The sequence below is a fragment of the Pelodiscus sinensis genome, chromosome 8 (genome assembly GCF_049634645.1).
Source record: "Pelodiscus sinensis isolate JC-2024 chromosome 8, ASM4963464v1, whole genome shotgun sequence".
Lineage (NCBI taxonomy): Eukaryota > Metazoa > Chordata > Testudines > Trionychidae > Pelodiscus > Pelodiscus sinensis.
The window spans coordinates 28,921,322-28,932,472 of record NC_134718.1 but is presented as its reverse complement, the minus strand read 5'-3'; positions in this window follow the sequence as shown (position 1 = coordinate 28,932,472).

The window sequence follows — 11,151 nt, the reverse complement described above, 5'->3', positions numbered from 1 at the left end:
CCTCAGTCCAGGACAAAGAAGAGAAGTAGCACAGTTTGGGAACATAGTTAAACATGCTTAGTTCCAGTCCACAATATAACCATGTTTTAACAACATTGGGAGGGAGAATTGTTTAAAAACCTGACTTTTTAAAGCCAAAAAACCCCTAAAGTTGTGATATCACCCAGCATCAATATCACTCTCTTCCCACTGCTGTTTTTAAAATAAACATATATCAAGTGATGTATATTCATACAAAGATAAAGGTAAACAAACCTCAGGTTTTGGATTATTGACTGATAACTCCAAGATCCTTTCCCCCCATGGATAGCAATGTCTGTAACAGTCTTACAAATGTTCTTTGAAGTAAGGATTACCAGCTCCAAAAAATCCAAGTATATTATGTGGGATTTTTACCTCCTTCTGAGTAGCATCCTCACAACAAATTAATCAGCTTGGCTGCATCCTGTCTCCATTTATCATTGATCTGATCTATGTAATAAACCATACTGGTATGTTTCTAAACAGCATTTTGCTTGGGGCTGAAAACTCTAATTTTGGTCTGGAAATATCAATTTTACACGCACCTAATTTTGTCTGAAGGTACAAGTCTGAGATTTGTGACAGATACATAGAGAATGACACAAGCAAAGGCCACTGGAAGAAGCAAGATACTAGACTTATTTAATTAGTGAGAGACTTCTCTATAGTCAACATTATCCTTCAACTGAAGGAAGACAAGAGTTCAATTTTGGGACTCACTGCCTATATCCAAAATACGTGAACAAACACACACACAAACTTCAAAGCATCTCTAAGTACAATAATACTTTTAACCTCAGGAACAATATAAAAAAGAAACCCAAATACTTTAGAAAACATTTAAATTGATAGGTGTTGTCCCTGAAAACTCTTTAGCCAAGACATCCTCAGAAACATCATAACTTAACATATCTATGACAGCAAACCCAAACTTGAGTGCTGAAAGCTAGGGCTGCTTCTAAAAGAATGCTAACATTAAATATTTCCCCTGTTTCTTTACACAAAGTTTTTCCCTGTCAGCTTTCTGATATTTGTCAGCATGAGACAGGCTCAACTGGGCAGCACAGTAGACTATTACATTTTTCACATTTCTATTGGCAGCAAGCCATCGTTAAAGAGATAAATATTGGTTGGATAAAAATGCTACTTACTGCTTATTCCCGCTGTTGTTTGCTGAATTAAAAGTTTGTTTGAAAGCTGTAAAACAAATTCTTTTTAATCTTTCAATTTCAGTGAATTATGCACTCCGACAATGTAACTTCGTCATCATGAATGAAGGCATTGCTATTGCTCTAATCATGATAACATATCAGCTGGTTTTAGAGTCAATTCCTTTTTGTGTAAAATTTAATGACCATGCAATTATTTAAATTTCAGACTAACAGACTGTGCTTTAGAGACACAATGTTGCTTCCTTGCACTGAAAAAACAAACATGAAAGTAATAGAAAATTTTCTAGACCACGGTTTCTGAATATATAACAAAACATCTTTAAAATTCAATCAGCAAAAATAGAATCATGCCTGCACTAAATGGAGATGCTTCATTGAAAAGTTGAATAGCAGAAGCCAAAGCATTATTGTGTTCCTCAGTGTGGCTGTGTCTACAATACCAGGTTATTTTGAAATAATAACGCCAGAAAGAACTATTTCAAAGTAAGCTTATTCCTCTTCACAAGCAGGAGTTATTATTTCAAAATAACAAGCCCAGTATTTTGAAATAACAGACTTGGTAGTGTGGACACTCACCTTGTTATTTTGAAATAAGGGGTGTTATTTTGAAATAACTCCCTAGTATAGACATGCTTTGTGTGACTACAGTACAACTTAGAACACCTTGTCAGGCCCATCACTTTAACTTAGCTACATTATAAAATCACATCTCTCTCCATTTTGATTTTTAGCATTGTAAGCTCTTTTTGATTTAATTTAATTTCCTGCAGCATTACTGCTTGCCGCACATGTGCCCTTCAGGCATTTAAACAATTTATCTCTCATGCCACATTTAACCCATTCATTTTCCACAATCAGCTATGGTTCTAAAACCACTGTCCTTAACCTTCCTCATTGAAGTTTTGTTGAGGCACCTCTAGCGGCAGCACCTTCCTTGTTTACTTTCTTTTAAAACCTATTGAGCTTTCCAAAGCTTTCTCTGTGTGCTCTTCTCATATTTTTCCCAGCAAATTCGCCTCCCTTGATCAAATTGTCAGTCATGTAGCTTAGCTGCTCAATTAACCACTTCAGTTCCAAACACCATCAATTTTCATTCTTTTATCAAACTTGATGTAACCAAAGCCAGGGTGAGCTGACTGTGACCTATCCAAGATACTACACACAGAGCTGGGAATAGACTCCTGAATTTCTGACTACCAGAGCTTTGCGTTAGCCACACTTTCACCTCCCCTTATTATATCTTCAGTGTTTTCTCTCCTGCCAGCTCCAATCCCCACTCTTTCACTCATTGGCTCTTCCCTCTCTCCCCTCTACCTCCACCTCCCACCCCGTTTTCTGTCTGCTCTTTCCTACTATGATGACCCCTCCTGGAAGGTTGGAATATGTGGTTCTGGCAACAGATGCCTGCTCAAGGCCAGGGGACGGAGCGCTTAGTTCGAACTAGGTAAACCTCATTTTACAAGGATTAAGCCTAGTTCGAACTAGCTAGTTCGAATTAAGGGCTGTGTAGACCCTTAATTCGAACTAGTGGGAGGCTAGCCCTCCCCAGCTGTCCCTGGTGGCCACTCTGGCCAACACCAGGGAAACTCTATGCCCCCCTCCCGGCCCCGGACTCCTTAAAGGGGCACGGGCTGGTTACGGTGCCCGTGCCAGGTGCAAGCCTGCCAGCACCCAGCCAGCAGACCCTGCACCTGGCACGGATCGAGCCAGCCACCCGATGCCCCCCAGCCCTCCCCCTCTTCCCGGGACCAGGCTGGCGGCTCCTGGGAGCTTGCCCGGGACCGCAAGAGGCGGGCACCCGCCTGGGCTAGTGCGGACATCGTGGACCTTGTCCATGATCTCCGCACTAGGCACAGGAAAGTGGCCGGCTTGGGCAGAAGAGCTGCCAGCCTGGCTACCCAGGAGCAGGTGTGCATGAAAATCAAGGGGGTCCACTGAGACCCCCGACCCTGAGCCCTGAGCTTACAATGGCCGTCCTGGGTCAGACAAAAGGTCCATCTAGCCCAGTAGCCTGTCTGCCGACAGCGGCCAACCCTAGGGACCCTGGAGGGGATGGACTGAAGACAGTGACCAAGCCATTTGTCTCGTGCCATCCCTCTCCAGCCTTCCACAAACCTTGGGCAGGGACACCCTCCTACCCCCTGGCTAAGACTACTCCATGGTCCCAACCTCCATGACTTGATCTCACTTCCCTTTAAACTCTGTTCTAGTTTAGCCTTCACAGCCTCCTGCAGCACGGAGTTCCACAGGTTGACTCTTTGCTTTGTGAAGAACAACTTTCTGTTACTAGTTTGAAGCCTGCTACCCATGCCTTTCCTTTGGTGTCCTCTAGTCCTTCTTTATGGGAACTAATGAAGAACTTTGCTGTATGCACCCTCTCCACCCAACTCCTGCTTTTAGAGACCTCTATCCTGTCCCCCCTCCGTCTCCTCTTTTCTAAGCTGAGAAGTCCCAGTCTCTTTAGCCTCTCTTCATATGGGACCTGTTCCCAACCCCTGATCATTGTACTTGCCCTCCCCTCTCCCAGCCTCTCTCTTCCCCCTCCCACCTCCTTTTCCCAGTCTCCCCCAGTTTTGTTCAATAAAGACAGATTCCATTTTTGAACACAATTGTCCTTTATTTTGTATATCAAGAAAAGGGGCTAGGGAAGGGTAAGTGGAAGGAGGTGAGGGAGGAATGGGGTACGAGCCCCCGATGGGGAGGACTGGACTGGCTCTGCGGGCTTCTAGGGGTGGAAGCTCTCCTGCAGCTCCCCAATTGCCCCCTCTCCCCAGATTGCAGCCTGCGGCAAGTGCAGCCGGGCTGATGTCCGAGTGGTGTGATGTGCCCAGTGTGGGCACTCCGGGCACTCCAAGCCAGGGACTGGTTTTCAAGCGGGGCACCCCTGAGAACTGTCTGTCCGGGGTGAGGGTCGGGTCCCTTTAAGCACAGCCCTCGGCTAGCCTGAGACAGCAGCTCCACGCTCTAAGTCCTCCTCTGATGCCCTTCCGGCACTGCTTCCGGCCATCCTTAAGCCCTGTTCAGGGTCCACTCAATGTGGACATGCTAGTTCGAATTAGCAAAACGCTAATTCGAACTAGTTTTTAGTTCTAGACGCGTTAGTTCGAATTAGCTTAGTTCGAATTAACTAATTCGAACTATGTTCGAATTAACTCTGTAGTGTAGACATACCCCCTGAGACACAGTGTAGCCCTATCACAGATTGAGTTAGAGATGGGAAATAAAAAGGAGAGAAAAGGAGGGAATCCAGAAGAACACATTCAGAAATAATATACAGTGGGATCACAATCTTGTAGCATTTCTCTCACACACATATTGATACTACTCACAACAACCCTTCAGGCCATTTTAGAAGTTTAAAAAGCTTCATTTCTCTATTTGAGCCATTATTATAGGATTTATAAACAAAAAGAGAACAGGACACTTAAAGCAAAAATTTGACTTTTAAAGTATCATAAGTGGCTGCAGGATTTATTTAATTAATTCAAAATGGTGGCCATTCTACATATTTGTTTCAAAAGCTATGTAGGGTTTGTCCCAGTTGCCACTGATAGCTCTGTAATTGTAGAAAATCCATACCTTTTCTGGAGTACCTTGTTCTTCTGCAGTTGTTTTATTAAAGGTATGTGAGATTCACAGTGGACTAGGTTTGTACTGCATGCTGCAGACAGCATGTGCCAGGCTCTCTCATTGTTCTGCCACGGCTTTGGCATGCAGAAGTGGGGTTGGGTGCCACACAGCATGAATCAAAAACTGAAAACATGAGGTGTGATCTTAAAGGCACATACTCAAGCGTAAAGCCCCATCTAACTGGAAAGAGTTCTTTGCTGATGTCAATAACTAAAACAATATTGATTTTTTTAAACTGAGTGTGCTTCCCACCATTTACTGCTAGTTTACATTTTACATTACATTCACCACAGTCCATTTCACTTCTCTCCATTTATCTGAGGTATTTCTAACATGCCCAATGGCACCCGCGGACTGGACCAGACATAGTGTGAAATCACCACCAGAGAATCCCCTTCTGCGAGGGAGCAGCATTGCAGGGACTCTTCTAGTGCCTTTTCATGTCCTGGATCTGCAACAGTCAGCACTGCCCAGTCCTCTCACCAGGTCAGCTCTCAGCCCAGACCCTTCTGGGATTTACAGAAAACAAACTGAATCTCAACTTAAAAGGGCCATTTGGGTGATGAAGTCCATAATATGTATCCTAGCCCTACATACAGACCCCTGGCCAGCATTGTCAAGATTAGGCCCTGGTCTAAGACAGGTTACAAGGATTAGGGCATGGAGAGCCTTCCTTCCCAGACTTGGCTTTACCCACAAATGGCCCTTAAAAGAAACAGCCAGCCCTTTTTATCTGGCCAGTTAGTCTCTGATTGGCCTCCCTTATAGGTGCTAAATGACTATCTCTTTCTGGATCTGCCTCCACCTGACCATGGGAGCCTCGTTAGGCATCCCCTGGATGTCTGAACTTTCTGGCTTCGTCCCTTTCTGCAAGACCTATCAAATCATTGAGTAGCTTGGTGAAGCAGGAAATACAGACAATGCTGAAACTCAGAACTATCTGGTTCTACATGGATTTCTGGAGGTTCTGTACTATATCCCAGTTCAACACCTACCTGCCACCATGGTTAGATGAGCTTATGGATAATCTAGGAAAGGCCCAAGACTTGACCAAAGGGCCCAGGCAAATACTCCTTATGCAAGAATAAGGGGGGAAAAGGCATTTGCCACTCCCTTGGGGCTCTTTCAGTTCACCTCCATGTCTTTTGGAGTGCACAGAGCCACAGCCAGCTTCCAGCAGGTCATGGATCACATGCTTTGTCACCATTGCCAGTTTGCAGTGGCATACCTCGATGCTGTGGTTATTTTAGCACAGGTTGGCAGTTGGCACTCGGGCCACATGTCATCTGTACTGCAGATGCCAGGAAAAACTAGCCTCACAGCAAAAATTTCTGAAGTGGACCCCCCACTGGGCTAGATGAACCTTTGGTCTGACGCAGTATGGCCATTCTTATGTTCTTAAATAATTGATTAGTATTACTACACAATTTACAAACAAATGCTTGGTTATAAAAACTCAGCTAGTTTAAAAAATATTAAAATAAGATAAAGAATAGAAGCAAAATTCAGAGGAGGGGAATAGAGACAGGGAAGAAAGGAGGTGTGTAGAGACAGGGAACTGAGAAGATCACCAGGCCTCGCGGTAATGTATGGCAGGGCACCACCACACTCCTGGAAGGGGCGGGGCCTGGGGCAAAAGGGGCAGGGCTGGGGCAGCCAGCCCCCCACACTGCCCAGATGGCATGTTGCGCTCTCTCCCGGCCAACATACTCTTGGCCATCATAACTGTCTGGAGCATGCAGACACTCCCAGCTCCCAGTTTAAATGAAACTTCCCCTTAATAAGTTCATTACTTTACCAACATGATTTGCTATACAAGCACTCCCCAGTCTCCACAGTTGAACTTTTTTATGGCCACTGGCCAGGAAACAAACCAGCCAGCTAAAGTGGGACTGCAGCTTAAAACAGCCAACTCCAAAGATGCAAAAGAAATTAGGTATTGGTTCCCTATAGACCCATTCCATTGAGGATCAAAACATGCTCGGCTCCCCCACTGGCCCTGTGCTCCCAGTCCTGGTGTCATTCAGCACGTCATGGCACTGGGTGCTGTTTAAATAAGCTGCCTCAGGTAAGGCTGAGGAGGCATTTGGGTACAACCCACCCGTGCTGTAATCAGTGGCTGAACTCTATGGTACAAAAATATGTAACTTAAGTTGGAAATGAATTGAGGCTGGGAGGAGGGGAGAGAAGGCTTAGCCCACAGTTCAGAAAAGCCTGGTGAGTGAATAATCACCTTCCCCATGAAAGTGGCTCCTCTGGCTGAGGATATGTCTATACTACAGAGGTTTTTTTTTGGAGAAACAGCGATTTTTCTGAAAAAACTTAAATTACGTTCACACTGCAATTGCGTTCTTTCGGGGGGAAAAATCGAAAGAACTGAGGGGTTTTTCTGACATTGGTAAACGTCATTCTATGAGGAAGAAGCCTTTCTGCTAAAGAGCTCTTTCAGAAAAAGGCATGTGTGGACGGGGAAGAGGGAGTTCTTTCACAAGAAGAGGAAAGAGGAAAAAACACAGGTTCCCTGGTGGCCATTGCACCCATAGTAATCACAGCTTAAATGCAAGATAGAGTCCATTCAGTGTGGACGCTATCTGTCAAAAAAGCAGATCACTTTTTCAATCTTTTGGAAGAAGTTTTTTTAGAAGATCTCTTCCGGAAAAGCTTGTTCTGAAAGAAGCCTGCAGTCTAGACACAGCCTGAGAGACGAGGCCCGTGATCATGTCGGAGCGTGAGAGAACGTGATCACCTGCAGCCTTGTCATACCTTTTCAATGTATAGATCATGGAGGAGCAACCTAGGCTAGTGAGTGGGCTGCATGAGTGGCCCTCCTTCATCTCAGTGGGCCGCAAGATTGTCATAAGCAAGATGGTCTCCCAGGATAAGGTAGTTTTGCTAAATGCACTTGCGTGCCTGGAATTTGCAGGGTGTGCCGACTGAACCAAAGCAGCATTTTGATGGGATGCAGAGGGAGCACACGTCTCTCACAGTCAATGTTGTGTGCAATCACTCAGCATGCACCTCACTTCACATGTCCTTGCTTTACATGTGTGTCACTTCAGTAACATTGGTAGGAGAAAGCTATGTGAATGGAAGCCAGCGGAATCTAGCAATCTGACGCCTGGGGAACAGTACATAAAATGTGTCCTGGGTCACACACAGAACCTCAATGGGCTGCATGTGGCCCACCACTGGAATAAATCAGACTTCTGTTAGTAAAACTGTGCTATCCCTCTGCACAAGCACGGAAACATGGGGTGCTAGCACCAGCTTAGTTAACAAACCATCAATCCCAACAGAACTGGAAGAGACACTGTAAAAGAAGGGACTCGATATAAACAAATCACAGCGGTTTTTGGGGAGGAGGAGCACTGTGTTAAACCCATGTGAGCCCTGGGGTGATGTTTGTGTGACTTATTTTAGTTTCACTTCAGCTGATTGCAATGCAGAGGGATGCAGGACTCAACCTGTAGGCATTGCAGGCATGGGGTGAGGAATGTGATGCGCAAGGAAGGGGATGAGTGGGATATGGAGCTAGGGAGCGGGACTGGGATAGGGAACTGAGTGGTGTGGGAACACTAATTAGGACAAGAGGAGATAGAGGGGCCAGGGACAGAAGGGGCCAGTTGTGAGGTGGGGCTTGAGGGGATGAGGAAAAATGAAGCAAGAGAGGGCCGGAAGTGTCCGTAACCACTAGGACACACTCCCTTCAGAATGTGGAATAGAACCAAGGCTTTGTGAGCCAGTGTTCTTCTGCAGTCAGCTGAGATCTATGAACTCCACTGGAGAAGTATGGAACACATCTTCTAGTGACTAGTGCACACAGAGGATGCCAGACAGCGGCCAACCCTAGGGACTCTGGAGGGGATGGACCGAAGACAGTGACCAAGCCTTTTGTCTCGTGCCATCCATCTCGAGCCTTCCACAAACCTTGGGCAGGGACACCACTCCTACCCCCTGGCTAATACCACTCCATGGACCCAACCTCCATGACTTGATCTCACTTCCCTTTAAACTCAGTTCTAGTTCTAGCCTTCACAGCCTCCTGCAGCAAGGAGTTCCACATGTTGACTCTTTGCTTTGTGAAGAACAACTTTCTGTTACTAGTTTGAAGCCTGATACCCATTCCTTTCCTTTGGTGTCCCCTAGTTCTTCTTTATGGGAACTAATGAAGAACTTTTCTGTATGCACCCTCTCCACCCAACTCCTGCTTTTAGAGACCTCTATCCTGTCCCCGCTCCATCTCCTCTTTTCTAAGCTGAAAAGTCCCAGTCTCTTTAGCCTCTCTTCATATGGGACCTGTTCCCAACCCCTGATCATTTTAGTTGCCCTCCCCTCTCCCAGCCTCTCTCTTCCCCTCTCCCACCTCCTTTTCCCAGTCTTCCCCAGTTTTGTTCAATAAAGACAGATTCCATTTTTGAACACAATTGTCCTTTATTTTGTACATCAAGAAAAGGGGCTAGGGAAGGGTAAGTGGAAGGAGGTGAGGGAGGAATGGGGCACGAGCCCCCGATGGGGAGGACTGGACTGGCTCTGCGGGCTTTTGGGGTGGAACCTCTCCTGCAGCCTCCTGATTGCCCCCTCTCCCCAGATTGCAGCCTGCGGCAAGTGCAGCTGGTCTGATGGCCGAGTGGTGTGATGTGCCCAGTGTGGATACTCCGGGCACTCCAAGCCAGGACTGCTGTGCAGGCGGGGCACCCCTGAGAACTGTCTGTCCGGGGTGGGGGTCGGGACCCTTTAAGCACAGCTCTCGGCTAGCCTGAGACAGCAGCTCCACGCTCTAAGTCCTCCTCTGATGCCCTGCCGGCACTGCTTCCGGCCATCCTTAAGCCTGGTTCAGGGTCCACTTAATGTGGACATGCTAGTTCGAATTAGCAAAACGCTAATTCGAACTAGTTTTTTAGTCTAGATCCGTTAGTTCGAATTAACGTTGTAGTGTACACGTACCCCAAGAAATAAAACCTGGCAATTTTAGCAAGTATGAAAAGTACATTAACAAGAGAAGATCTACTAAAGAACCTGAAACAAAAAAACCCACAATGACATGGTGGGGGAGGGGAACAAAATAGAAGATACACAAAACACAGACACAACTTAAAGTAGCTCACTTTATTGTAAATCTGCTGCAAAAGTTTATATGCTAATTACATACATAATTAATCTGCACCGACATTTGTCTGAAGTTTTCTTATTTTAAACTCCAGCTAAAGCAAAAGAAAGTATTGCTGTGTAATGTGTAAAGGATTTTAGTTCAGCTGCTTAAAATATGGATATGTGAGGCTACAAGTTTGCAACATTCCTTTCACGTTTTATGTTGGCATTATTAGAAACAATGTACCATATTGTTAGCTGGTTATAGAAGAATGTATCTTATTTTAGAGTAAGCTGAAATTATCCAAGTGTATAGATCCTAAAAGTTGTAGCTAACAATCTCTTTAGGAAATCGGTGTGGGGTACCACGCCTCACCTTTCCATTAGCTACCATTTCTCATCTCTGTAGAGAGAGACAAGCGACAGAGACTGAATGTCAGAACCTTGTTCATTATTCCCCTGCCCATTCTCAGAAATCAGCAGGCTCCACTGCTGTTATATCATCTCATTGTTTTGCTGATGTTTTATCATATCTATGTGGGTAGTGTTTGGACTGACGGTGCAACTGGTGCTTAAACGAAGGTTAGACTATATCTGGACTAGAACAATGTCCTTGGCACTTTGAGATATCTTTAGACAATGATTTTCATTTACTGTGAGCAGCATTTTGTGATCACATGATCAGATTCCACAACACCTACAGTAAGTGAAAAGTGAAGCCACAAAAATGTTGTATTGTTGGCCTGGTTCACAAGAAGAACACTCTGTAGCTGATAGGAATGTAAAAGGTTAACCAGTAATCAGTTAACTGGAGAGCTGGGCAGGGAGAGCAGCTGTCCCATCTGCTGTGACCCAGCTGGCAGGACCCCAGACACTTGGTTAACTGGTTAAAATGTTACAATTATATCCTTTAACCAATTAACTTTTTAATGGATATTTATGTCCCTAGTAGCTGAGGTGTTCAGTAACTCTGCTCCAGATTTGTGAGAATTCATTTATGTATGGAAAAAAGTGAAATAGAACATTCCTAAAATACAAAGGTTTGCATTAGTTTGAGTAAACTGATTTTGTTAAATTGGTTCTCAAACTGTGTGTAGAGCAATCCTTAGTCTCCTGCTTCCCAACAAAGTAATATGCCCTTGCCGGTACACATATCTCTAACATTTTTTTAACAAATTAGGTTTTTTAAAAATACATTTATATTAAATATCAACCAGTTTACAGGAAAATCCTATATATT